An 11,144-nucleotide genomic window follows, 5' to 3' on the forward strand; every position below is an offset into this window, starting at 1 on the left:
TTTCCTCAAGTCATGAATAAACAGCCAAACCAGTTTCTTGTAAACTTTTCTCCTTACCATGATGTCCCTGTTCATGTCTGATTGACGAATCTCCTTTGGAAGTAGTATACATCTCATGTACCCCCTCACTCTCTAAGCTCCCTGCCTCCCTCTCATGAGTTACATCATCTTTGAAGCCCATCTGCCACATCTTGATCAAATACCACGTCCGGATGAAGATCATGGAGCAATCTGTTATTCCATGCTACAAAGACAACTGGAGCCCATTGGGAGGCATGTAGTGGGTAGTCATTCCAGCTTTGATCTGGAAGTTCCAACCCCCAGCCCGGCTAGCTCAGTTGGTAGAGCATGAGACTCTTAATCTCAGGGCTGTGGGTTCGAGCCCCACGTTAGGCGCCAGATATTGGTGAAATTATTAAGGCCACTCCACGTAGTTAAAAGGGAGGTTTATTTAGTGGCGTAACTTACAAATGAAGGGATAGGTAGGTTGCAGGGTCTAGGAAAGGTGTGGCGCAGTCAGGCAGTGTTCTCTGGAGAACTCTGCTCAGTCTACCTCCAGCGTCCAGGGTCCAGGAACCAAGCGAGCCAGTGCATCCAGATCTCGAGTCTTCAGGGCCCTCTCTTGGCCCTGCCCTGTAGGCATGACAGTTACTGAAGCCTCAATGGGGGTTGGAACTTCCAGACCAAAGCTGGAATGGCGACCCGCTACAGAGGCAGAAGGTGAGGAGGAACTGCAAGAATAATTTTCAGGTCCCTCTGTGTTTTCAGTGGACTGTCCCAGAATAGTGTTTCTCCATTTGACCTGCCCAGAACCAAACAAAGGCCCCTGAGCATCCACCAGCGTGGCATCTGTCCACGGCTTCCAGCAGCCTGTTTCACACCCGTGCTGGTAGAGCGGCCCCGCCTGGCCTGTATTACTTCTGATCCTCCGCTGTCTCACATCCTGTTTTCTTCACCATCCTGATTTACACATCAGTGAGGCAATGTTGACACATAGTCTGTCTCACCAAGTTGTTTTTTTTTTTTTTTTAGGTACAGGCTAAAGCAAATGTCACAACACTATCATAAATCCTCCATCACAGCCATTGGATCTATCTCAGCCTTCTGCATGAGATACTGGGTTGATGGAGATGGCGAATTGATCTGCAGGTAGCAAAGTGGTGAGGCAGTGGAAGGCGAAAAAGCCACGAGATGTGATTAGTATAATCATCAGTCCTAAAGGACTATCTGAGAGCATTATTATAAAAAACTAACCCGCTTGCAAGACTTTCCTTCTGTATGCATACTTTGATCAGCAGCGACAGCTCGGTCTTCATGGAATCATCAGTGATTTCCCTTGTCATCGTTATGGCTATATATAATCTTAAATCTTCCTATTACATTTCCTTAAAAGCCTTGGTTTTGTTGTTTAAAAGTATTAGCTTTCAATTGCCTTTACACCATCCATAGAAATTCTCTTTATATATCACATCCTTGTGTTTCTGCCTCCCCTCCCCTTTTAAGGAAACGAAGTGAAGCTTATTTCCCAAAGAGCTCAGATTCATCGCTCTCGAAGATTTGCCTGTGATGTCCATAAACTGTTCAATTTCAACCTCACTGTCAGTGCAAGCTGCTTTACTTGTTTCTTCAAATTATGACCTGTTGCCTGCCCTTAAATCTCACCAGCCACCCGCACACGCACTTGGTGTAAACATAGATTCATTGCGCTGCCCGTAAAAGAGGGAGAAGAAACTACCATTTGCTGAGCACATGCTGCCGCCCATGTTCCCCCCGCAAGGCATTTTCCTTTCGTTTTATCTATCCAGAGCCCTGTGCCTACTTTATATGCATACAACATCAGGACAGTGATAGTATTTAAATTCATCTGTGTCTGGATATACAGCCCTTGCTCTTCACACAGTACTTTGCAGCCATGGATATCGTCCACATTTAAGGTTGTAATTTCAGGGTTTTATTTTCGTTTGGACTTGTTTTTAAATTTCGTTCCTTATTGAATCCATTCCTTCCTCCCTTCCCATCTCCTCTGCCCCCCCCCCCCCATCCTTGAGGATGTTCCGTGTCTTCTATTTTAACATGATGGTCCTTTGTACGCCTTGGTGGTTACTAACTAATATGTCAGGACACTAACATATTTCTTTAGATTTTAATTAAAAGTAATATTAGGCTTTGACTCTGAAAAGTCCCTTGAAGACTTAAGTGCTAAAGACTTCGGCTGCCAGCAGATGGGTTTTGGAGAAGCGACTGCATCATGAGGCTCTTGAACTCACTAGTGTTTAAATCGATTGCTGGAGTCGTAATTGAAAAGGTTATTGCAAATGGTGACAGCTGAGGAGTGGTTCTGATTGTGTTACTGAGGCGTCTCTGAAGGTATGCCTTGTCCCTGGGCTCCTCCTTTTCTTGTTCTCTCTGTTCATCCTGACCAATGTGAGGTGAGCAGACATTCATTCCCCTGTGGTATCCCAGCCTCCTCCCAGCAATGGAGCTAGTCAAACAGACTAAAATATATAACGAATGCCATAAGCCAAAACAAAGCTTTATTTCCTTTCAGCTACTGTTTCTCGGGTGCTTTTGTCCAGTGACATAAAGTCTGACCGATGCAGGAGCCATAACAGAACCCCCCAAAAGGACAATGTTAGAAGATCATTGTGTGCAATAGCAGCCCATACACAGGCAAGTTTGGTTCGATGTGTATTTACATTTCATTTTTTTTTCAGATGGGTGGCTGTTCTAGACATCTTTGATTCATCTAATTTATAGTTTCTTTTTAAAAACATTTCAAAAGCATTTCCTGTCAACCACAGAGAAAACAATTATAATTAGTTTTAAACAAAGAAAACCTGGAGGTGTGCTAAGACTCGTCCTCTTACCTACAATTTTGTGTGATTGGAGCATTTTCACAGGCATTTTGTGACTATTTAACAAAGCATTTAAAAAATATTAGACAGTGAATTTTATGTGAAAATATTTGCGATTCATTTGGGCAAATAAATTGAGTAATGAGAACTCAGATAAGAAAGGATCACTGTGTAAAATGCTCCATTGTTTCTATGAACAATAAACCACAAGAATGCAGAGAAATGATAAATCTTGCCTAGTTGAGTCATAGAAAACACTGTCTGGATGTGGCCTGGGAACGGGCTGATGGACTTGGGAGGCAAATGGAAATGATTTACTTGTGGGGTCAGGGGAGTGGGTGACATTTGAGTTGTCATCAACCATGGGAAAGATGTAATTCCTCTTTGGAGCTCTTGTGAGTTTGCCGCCAGTCCCAACCATCTGCTCTCCTTTGTTCTCTCATGTCTTCCTGTAATTTACCTGTGCTTTGACACATGTCACACTATACATCATTTGTACATGGTCATCTTATCCATAGTTAGCCTTACATGTTTATGGAGGCGCTTATGCACCATTTACAATGTACTTATTGTATATCAGACTATTCTAAGCATCAAGAAATGGCAATGGCCGGGCGGTGGTGGCGCACGCCTTTAATCCCAGCACTCGGGAGGCAGAGCCAGGCGGATCTCTGTGAGTTCGAGGCCAGCCTGGTCTCCAAAGCGAGTTCCAGGAAAGGCGCAAAGCTACACAGAGAAACCCTGTCTCGAAAAACAAAAAAACAAAAACAAAAAAAAAAAAAAAAAAGAAATGGCAATGATCCAAGTCAAACTCCAGCTGTCCTCATAATGCTTACATTTGACTGGATGTGGCCTGCTTTAATCTTCCCCTTGCCGTGGTGGGAATCCACTCCTGACATACGGTAGGCAAGTGCTCTCTCAGTGATCTACACCCTTGGCCTCTTCAAAGCTTATTATACTGAACATTTTTTTTTAAAAAAGCAATATTTTTAGAAGAAAGATGATGTTTTTATGCAAAGGAAATCTACCAATAACAGTCTACTTAGATAACATTAACTTGTAAAGTAATTTAATAAGGGGTAATAAATTCAAAACCTATTCAAATTAAAGAACATGAAGGATTTATTTCCAGTGAAATTGGTCTAATTATCTGTTCCCAGTTCTAAGACAAGGAAAGCAATGTTTCAGTGAAATCTCTAAGTCTTTATGTAGTCTTTAATATAATTTAAATTACTTCTTTGGGAACATCAGTACCAATAACCCATATTTTGGATTGGTCAGAATTAATGTGATCTATGCTGATCTAACAGGCTGTTTCGTCTTTGGGCCAGTTTGATGGAGGGGATATGTGACAGTTATTCCTTTTTTGTTGTTGTTCTTTTTCAAGACAGAAATTCTCTGTGTAGACCTAACTGTCCTGGAACTATCTCTGTAGACCAGGCTAGCCTCAAACTCACAGAGATCCTCCTGCCTCTGCCTCCTGAGTACTGGGATTAAAGGCGTGCACCACCACACCCAGCCAGTCAGTTTCTTTTTATTCCACGTATCCTCATCACCAGTTTCCTTAATGTTTTTAGCCACCAGGCCACTAATCTTATTTTTAGTGTGCCTCAATTATTCATGTGTGTGTGTGTGTGTGTGTGTGTGTGTGTGTGTGTGTGTGTGTGTGTATGTGTGTGTGTGTCTGAGAGAGAGAGAGAGAAGAGAGAGAGAAATAGAGAGAGAGAGAAGAGAGAGAGAGAGAGGAGAGAGAGAGAGAGAGAGAGAGAGAGAGAGAGAGAGAGAGAGAGAGAGAGAGAGAGAGAGAGAGAGAGAACAGCTTGAGCCAGTCCATTGTCCTCTCTTTCCACTGTGCAGATTCCAGTATTGAACTCAGAGAGTTGAGTTCAGGTCTCAGGCTCAGCAGCAACCCACAGAACAGTTCTTTCAGTCCCCTGTTATGTGTCTTAAACATCTCCTGAAGGATGGACCTTTTCTCGCATCTTCTGAACTTACTTCTTTATGAGTACATGCCTCTTCCAAAAAGTTCTCTCCCTGCCTTGGGTGGGGAACTCTTCTTCTCCCTGCCCAACTCCATGATAGGCCCTGGCATACTATAGGTTTAATAAGTACTTGAATAACACAGTTTTATGGAAAGCAAAATGCTTATTTCATATCAACAAATACTTATTAAGTATCTACATGGTGAGATCTAATAAAGATGACATACCGAATGGGAGGATGTCTAAGATGTAGGATTCTAGGATTGCCTAGCAACCAGGTATGCCACAAACATAAGCAATGACTCAAGATGTGCTATTATTAATTATTAGATTTGTTATGTGTCATGAGTGCTAAATATTTAGAGGAACAGTTGGTAATGTATCTCAGAAAGAGCACGTGGAGGAAGAGAAATGAACCTCTGGTCTGAGGGGCAGCCAGCTGACCTATGATGGTCTGAAGGGACAGCCAGCTGACCTATGATGGTCTGAGGGGACAGCCAGCTGACCTATGGTAGTCTGAGGGGACAGCCAGCTGACCTATGAGTAGATAAGCCTTCCAAGACTGAGAGAAGGAACTGAGTATGAAGAGAATCGTCCCATCTCCTACCCTGCAGTATTTCCCGCTACGAATGCCTTTAAGGATTTGAGTTCCTCTCCAAGCAAACAAATATAAAAATGCAAAGTGTATATGGATTATATGTAAATACATCCTGCACATGAATATCATTAAGGATCCCAGTAGATATCTCCACTTAAAAATACTTAACTGAGATTATCAAGAAGAGTATGCAGCATTTGAAGGTGGATAGAAAAGAGAAAAGGGGCAAGAGAGATGGCTCAGCAGTTAAGAGCACCAGCTGCTCTTCCAGAGGACCTGGGTTTGATTCCCCAGCAACTTATGGTAGTTCGTAACTGTGTGTAACTCCCCTGTAACTCCCAGGGATCCAGTGCCATTTTCTGGACTCCAGAGATACACATGGGTGTACAAATAAACATGCAGACAAAACACCAATGCACATATAATAATAATAATAATAAATACTTAGATTTGATTCTGAAATGGTTGTTTTCCCTTTGACGTGTGTGTGTGTGTGTGTGTGTGTGTGTGTGTGTGCGTGTGCGTGTGCGTGTGCGTGTGCGTGTGTGTGTGTGTGTGTGTGTGTGTGTGTGTGTGTGGTATGAGGACCATCACAATGCTTTCCTCTGTAGCTCATTGAAATGCTTAATAGTAATATTGACATCAGCCATACATGATACAGGACATGCGTGTTTATTTTACGTGGAAGGAAAACCCCCAGAAGATTTTGTGAGTCATGAATAAGAGGACTGAAGCAGAATGTTAGAAGGGAAACTTGCTGGCAGTGTACACAATGGAATAAAAGAAGCAGCTAACTCTTGGTTACAGAAGAGGGAATTACTGCCGTCAGGAGATGGGTAGGTCAGACTCTCAATATGGATAACAGCAAGACATTTTTTTTTTAATAAAGAAAGAAATGCCACTTAAGGGGGCGTTAGCATTTAAGAATATTTCTTCCGTTAAGAGGTCACTTCACAGGAACCTACTCCCACTTAGCAATTTAGAAAAGGCAGCATTGTAATAATTACAAATGTCCCTTCAGATATTCAAGACGTGATAGTGACTGAAGTTGGAAGGGTGTATGATGGATTTTTTTTTTTTAAACAACAGAAGCATCTTTTTGGATGTTTCACAGAGGGAGAAGGCATAGACTGTTCCCCAAAAGTGAAATCATATGTTGGTAAAATGAAATAATATGCCTGTTTCTCTAAAGGACAAGTGGCATCTGCTGGTTCCTCTCAACCTTTACTCCTCTTATGGCTCATGATAGAACTTGATATCAACTGTTCCCTGGGTCCTATCAGTTGATGGGTTCATTTTCTTCTTCCTGTTTCTATAATACTTTGTTCAGACCTTCTATCTTTTATTGACTTTATTCTTATTTTTTTTGAAGTTTTATTTTATGTGGAATGTGTATGTACCATGTGTGTGCAGAGCCTGTGGAGGCTGGAAGTGGGCATTGGATCTGGGGTTACTGATGATTTTGAACTGCCATGTGGGTGCTGGGAATTGAACTCAGGTCCTCCAGAAGAGCAGCTAGTGCTCCTAACCACTGAACTAACTCTTCAACTTCTATTTTATTACTTGAGTATTTCATAACAGGAATTCTCTGACCCCATACCAGGTCTTTCTCCATTTAATTCATTCTCTGCTAGAAGACTCTTTCTGAAACAGAAATTCGTCATTAGTATGGTTTATAATCCACCTTTAATCTCCTTTTCCTGACTTAGCTCTAACATCCATGTCTATACTACCATCTTTGCCAAGAGGCCATGGCATTCAACACTCTACTAAACTTCATTGAAAAATTATAACTTATTAATTATGCAACACATCCTACAAGAATATCCATGCCATGTTCTTTTCCTTCTTGGCAAATATGATATTCTTTAGAGGAAATCAATGAAATATTCACTTAACCTCTTAGATATTTATGATTATTGATCTATCTATGCATCTATGTATCTATTTGTATCTAAGTATCTATCTATCTACCATCTATCTACCTATCTATCATCTATCTATCTTTCTTTCTATCTATCTGTCTGTCTGTCTATCTATCTATCATCTATCTATCTATCTATCTATCTATCAATCATCTATCTACCTATCTATCTACCTACCAGCTATCTACGTATCTATCATCTACTATTTATCTATCTATCGATCTATCTATGTATCTATCTATCTATCTATCTATCTATCTATCTATCTATCTATCTACCTATCATCTATTTATCTATCATCTATCCATCTATCTATCTATCTATCTATCTATCATCTATCTATCTCATTTATGCTTCATATGTCTATTATTTATTGTTTATGTAGGTACTATATTCTATCATTTTCTTAATTTTTAAAAATTTAGACATTATTTAACTATGCCATGATAAAATGTTAGAATTCAGCTCGCCTGACTCTCGTTCTCTATTGGTTCACTTTTTAAGCGGGGCACCAGTTCCCCTGTTTACTCTGCCACTGTTGATAACCCAGACTGGGTTGCCACTCCCAGGAGCTGACAAATCATTTGCTCTGGGATTGTCAAGTCCTTCCCCTTGACTTCCTGTTGGAGAGCTGGACCAAAAAATTTAAGGTGTCTACTCTCTGGTTCTGGTTACCAAGGCTGGATGAGATGAAGTTCAAATCCTCAGAGGAAGAGGTTCATCATTCTCAGGAGCTACTGGATGGGCCGGATTACCAACTCAGAAACGGGAGTCCAATGAGATGATGTCCCGTTCTGAACTCACAGTGTGGTTATTTCACTGTCTGCCTTTTTGTTTGTTTGTTTGTTTGTTTGTTTGTTTGTTTGTTTCTTCTCTTTTAACAATAAGCTCTGAGCAGTTTAACCCTTCTCTGAGGCTCAGCTTTTCCAGAGTGTGGAGGAAAGTTGTCAGGGAATTTGATAGTTCTCACTTTGCGCTCAGACTGTTGCTGTAGCCTTGCCCTGTCTCGTTCCAGCTTGAACAGGTTATCCTCTTAAAACTTCCGTCCCCACTCTTCCCTTAATTCTTTCTGTTCCCTCTTTAGACTGTCTGCTTCTGAAATCCAATGTTTTTCTTTTTCTTGGTCTATTGCTTTGTGTTGGTAAAGTACGTTTTCTAGAAGCTTCCTGAAAAAAGATGTCTGGGAAATAATTAACATTTTACCTTTTAAATTGTTTATATGGTGTGTGTGTGTGTGTGTGTGTGTGTGTGTGTGTGGTGTGGTATGTATGTGTATATGTGTGTATGTGGTGTGTGTGTGTATGTGGTGTTTGTGTGTGTGTGTGTGTGTGTGTTTGTGTGTGTGTGTGTGTGTGTGTGTGTGTGTGTGGTGTGTGGTGTGTATGTGTATATGTGTGTATGTGGTGTTTGTGTGTGTGTGTGTATACATGCGCATAGTACCCATAGAGGCTAGAAGAGGGTGTTAGATTCCTTGGAGCTGGAATTTAAGTTTACAACTTTTAAATGTGTTGAGTTTTTGCAGTGCTGGACATCCAGCTCAGTACTTCCCTTATGCTGGACACGTACTCTCATACTGGTCTAAATCCTGAACTTCCATCGAAACCAAAATGAAAACAACAAACCTTCAATGCCTGAGAAGGCCTTTATATTTAAAGGCCTTGATATTTAAATTACTTATTTAGATGTAGATTATATTTCCATTTTTGTGACAAGGTCTTATGTAGCTCAAGCTTGCTTCAAACTCTTTACATAACCAGGCACAATACTGAACTCCTGATCCTCCTGCCTTTACCTCCTGAGTGCTGGGATTACCAATATACAACACTATGTATGTGATTCTGAGGGTGAAATTCAGGGGCTCCTGCATGCCAGACAAGCATCCTACCAACTTTGATGCATCCCCAGTCCGGGATGTGGAATTTTTGATTGGCAAGGTACCATTATTTATTTATTCTTTATCATTATTTTATATTATATATAATACAATATATAATTATATTTTATTATTATATAATATTTATTATATATTTTAATACAATATTTACTATACAATATAATATTTACTATTATATAATTATTATGTATTATATAAATATTATAATTACATATTATATAATTATATAATATAATAAATATAAATATAGTTATATAAATATATAATATTTACTTTTTACTAATTGGTTACATTGCTAGTAGGCAGTTTGGTATCAACGCAGACACTGATTCTTTGTATATTGCTAGTTACCCTGTCACGGAAACGTTTAGTACCTTTGAAAGGAGTCTCTAACATTTACGATGATGTTGGCCTTGGCTCAAGCTTAGTCAATAAGATGTCAGGTGTCAATGGGGCCTTGAGTTCTAAGACATTTTCTTCAGTATTTTTTCTTGGACAGTTTTCTGCTTTTCAGTTTCAGGATTGTTTGATGCAGCATGCAAACTCCCTTTTCACATTTCTATGCTCTTCCAGGTTCTGAGGACAGGATAAGTAAAACAGGAGCAGAGTCCTGCCCTTCTGGAGTGCGCACATTCTAGTAGTGGAGAGAGAAAGTTCAACAGGCAAAATTAAAAGTGCTTTAGGTGGTGATGAATGCTAGCAAAAACAAGCAAAGCTCAAGAAGGTGTGTGTGTGTGTGTGTGTGTGTGTGTGTGTGTGTGTGTGTGTGTGTGTGTGATGGCACTTTTAGAGACGGTGGCCAGAAAGTGTTTCATTAAGAAAGTGAGGTTTGGGTGAGACCGCAGGGACTGGGGCTCCCTGGGGGATGCTTTCCAGGCAGGAAATATCAAGTTCAAAGCACAGATGCACTTAATGAATAGTGAAAAAAAAAATGTAGCTGTAGTGAAAAGGGGCTAGGGGATCATCCAGGGCATGAGGGGAAAAGCAACCAGGATGCAGAGCATGCCCAGGGTGACACCAGGAAAGGGGACACGAGAAGGTTTTGATCAGAGGAGAAACATGATCGGACCTCTTGTCTTTTTGAGATCACTTTACCCAGTGCATTGAAAATAGGCCGAAGCGGGGGCAGAGGCCAGGGAGAGGCAGAGGGCAGGGCTGCTATTTGAGACTAGTGGAGAAAGCGGGGAAAGAGATGGTGACTTGAATCACGTTAGTGGCAGCGGGGATCAGGGAGGGTACTGGATTTCTTTACGTGTGTCTAGGACAGAGGGGTCATGATTTGTAGACCCAGACAGTACTGAGGCTGTGAGAGAAAGAGGAAGCAAGGATGCCACCCAGGTTTTGGCTCAAGCCTGAAAAAATAAGATGCCAAACAAAGAATGAGGAAGACGTACAGGAGAAGCTGGTTTTATTTTTGAGCGGAGGGAGAGAAGCTGGGGTGCGAAGTTAAGTGTGGAATTGGACATTGGCAGTGTGAGATGGCCGTATAACACACTCAAACATGGAGCTCTCTATTTAATATGTAGATCTGTATTTTCAGGAGAGGCATGTGGTCTGGCCTTATAGATGTGGAAGCCAAGAGATATTGGTAGTTCATATATCTGTTGGATTGGACAAGATAGCTTGTGTGTGTGTGTGTGTGTGTGTGTGTGTGTGTGTGTGTGTGTGTGTGTGTGTGTGTGTTCTAAAGAGATCTAAGGGCTGCTTTCAAAGGCATTGCCCTTTTGGACAGATAACCAAGCTCTATAAGGAGGAGCACATGAGACTGGGAAAATTGGCCAGTGAAATGGAAGGAAAAGCAAGAATGTTGTGTACCACAGTCGAAGAAGGGAAGAATTCCAAGGAGGAGGAGATGACCCACTTTGCCAAATCCCACAGAGAGCAGAGTAA

General features: G+C 41.1%; 1 non-coding gene across 1 annotated transcript; it reads left to right on the top strand.

The window, feature by feature from the left end:
- The first annotated feature begins 323 nt into the window (after positions 1–323).
- On the top strand, positions 324–396 carry Trnak-cuu (transfer RNA lysine (anticodon CUU)). Its single transcript has one exon. It is a non-coding gene; the product is annotated as a tRNA-Lys (tRNA).
- Positions 397–11,144: the final 10,748 nt, after the last annotated feature.

The sequence above is a fragment of the Peromyscus californicus genome, unplaced genomic scaffold (genome assembly GCF_007827085.1).
Source record: "Peromyscus californicus insignis strain IS unplaced genomic scaffold, ASM782708v3 Scaffold_24__1_contigs__length_46423439, whole genome shotgun sequence".
Lineage (NCBI taxonomy): Eukaryota > Metazoa > Chordata > Mammalia > Rodentia > Cricetidae > Peromyscus > Peromyscus californicus.